This window comes from Lupinus angustifolius, chromosome LG16 (assembly GCF_001865875.1).
Source record: "Lupinus angustifolius cultivar Tanjil chromosome LG16, LupAngTanjil_v1.0, whole genome shotgun sequence".
In the NCBI taxonomy this organism is placed as follows: domain Eukaryota; kingdom Viridiplantae; phylum Streptophyta; class Magnoliopsida; order Fabales; family Fabaceae; genus Lupinus; species Lupinus angustifolius.
This window is the reverse complement of record NC_032024.1, coordinates 8046189-8048863: the sequence shown is the minus strand read 5'-3', so window position 1 is coordinate 8048863 and position 2675 is coordinate 8046189.

The following is a 2675-nucleotide window of genomic DNA, read 5'->3' as shown; positions in this document are numbered from 1 at the left end:
TAGTTCCCCAAATTTGAGGTTTTTATTGAGATAAAATGTAAAAATACCTAAATATTTTTAGTAAAATATATAATTATGTATTATTGTCCATATCTCATTGTTAATTACATTTTTAAAAAAAAATAAAAAATATTCTAACATTATAATTAGTTTATCCTCTCCATCTAAATTTCATGCTGATAAACAAGGGAGAAGGTTGTTTTCCTTTCTCTTTCCCTTCGTCCCCTTTCCTAGCCCTTTGATCTAACTTATTTCATTTCCCTCATAACTCCAAAACATAGCCTTAAAATATGGACACAATAACTTCATTATGAATTGGGCTGTCTTTATGATCACCTCCGGTGCATTCACATTTGGTTGAATAATAGTTTTATCATTGGGTTTACAATCAACCACTAAAAATATGGTTTTGAGGGTTATGCAAAGGGGATGTTCATCCACGGTGAGTTGTAGATCAATGTGGCTTATTAGGGTTATTTCTTGCCCTATGAAACCAACCAATTTTCCATTGTATGGGAAGAGGTGTCCTTCGACTAAGATTAGTTTGTCTTTTTTGATCAACCTAACATTAGTTTGTCGAAGAAATCTTAAGAAATGACGGGTTTTGAAATTGTCTTGGTCAACGAAAAGCCTTTTGACCATCCAGTTATGGATCAGGCCAGTTACAACCTGATGTGAACCTCTTGGGTAAAAGGCCCTTGGAATGATCTATCTTGGTTGGTGTATGGCCTAGGCTCACAATTGAGTTAAGCCCTTCAGTTTATGCAGCGGAAATAACTTGTGTTTGGATAAAAGAAGATGGAAAAGATTTGAGGTGAAAGGCACCACAAACAACTTAGTTGTTTGATAAGCCAAAGTGATGCTCGCCACAAGAACTTGGTTCTTCATAACAACTTCTAATCTTGGTTCATCCAAGAAGGTTTGGAGAATACTCTCACAAGGATATAATCCTCTTTGATTTACAAAGGAATCAATTTAGTTTGACTCAAAGTTGTTTATTTCATAGCATGAAGCATTACATTTATAGGCAAACCTCTAAGGCTCCCTCGGTTGGCAACTAAAGTGCATGCCTAGCACGCTTACATTGGATACTCTAAAGAAAATGAATCTACTCCTAATTTAGACTATATTCGAGTAGTAAAGGAAATAACACATGTGCCTTATTACAATTGAAAACAAACTTAATGACTTGGCCTAATGAACTTGAATGCCACGGTTGAATGAGCATGGGATTTCCTTTTCTTCTTAAGTGCACGACTCAACCATTAAGTGAATTGATCAAGAGACTTGAAGGCTCCTTAATGCTCACGACTAAGCTTTGATGAGCTTAATAGGATTCTTCTAATTTTGGCACATGGAAAATGTTGGAATTAAGCCTTCTTAATGCTCCTCGGGTACACTTGGACTTGGCATAGGATTCCTTTGCTAAGGAATGAATTTCCCACGACTAAGTGTTGCTAGATAATGCACTAAATAGCATAGGATGCCATTGGTGCAAAATGGTAGGTTGTCAACGGCTAAGTCAGGTGCATAAAGCACCATTAATGCACCATTAAGGTCTCAAACGGCCATATGCAAATTCCACACGAGCAACTTTGCTCCAACAACTCCGAAATTAACTTAGGATTCCTCAGAATGAATTGTGCCCAGGTGGATTTAGCTCCAACGGTCCAAACATAGTGTTAAGCCTCATAAATGCCCCATTTAAGCTTCTCCAAGGTCACCTTGTAGATTCCCTCGAGCAATTTCCTTCCAACAGCTACAATAGTCTTTATTTACCAGCCAAATAATATTAGACAAAGTTAGAATGAGTTTGGTTCACGAAAATAATAAGTTGGTCCAGACATTAAAGTGTCGGTTACACTTTTATGCTTGCCTTAATCATCCACGAGTCAATTTTCATTATGGTCAATTTTTATGGACAGATTTACTACAAACATGCTTTAATTAATTAAACTAAGTGTTGGACAAAAGTTAGCCCACACATTTATTATAAAAATTAAAATTGCTCAATGCTAATTAAATTGGCTAGGCCTGACTCGGTCAGGCTACGCCCAGTGCCTGATGCGGCACGCTTGGCGCATGCGCCTCGGTCAGATTTCCTGGCCAGGCCAGTTTGGCCCAGCGCCTGGTGCAACACTGGGTGCACCAAAGTCCCCAACTCGGTCAGGAATTGAGCCTGATGCGTCTCGCTCCGCGCTAGGGCCATTTTTGGCGCCTTGCTCAGTCCCGTGTCCTGAGTCTTGCGCATGGCCTGGTCCATCCTTGGCTCGGTCAGAACCATGTACCAAGATGCTAGTGAGCATCTTTACACCCCCTTGGGCTATTTTTGGCTCACCATCATGGATCAACATTATGAGTTGTCCAAGGGCATTTTGAGCCCTTTTTGCCCGAGCCCTAGTCATACGACCACTTATGCCTTCATGACCACCAAGATCAAGGTTAGGCTCTTTGAGGTTCATAGCATCCCCCCTTCTTGAAGATATTTTGACCTCGAAATTGTGTCTTCTTCACCTATATTAAACGGAAACAAACCATTAACATTTTCTATAATATTATTATATAAATACTCCCCTTTTGCTTTCCGATGCTTTTTGATTCGACATAATCTTTAGTGAATTCTACTTGATTTACTAAGCCATCCATGAGCCCAATATCAAGACAAGTGATCATTG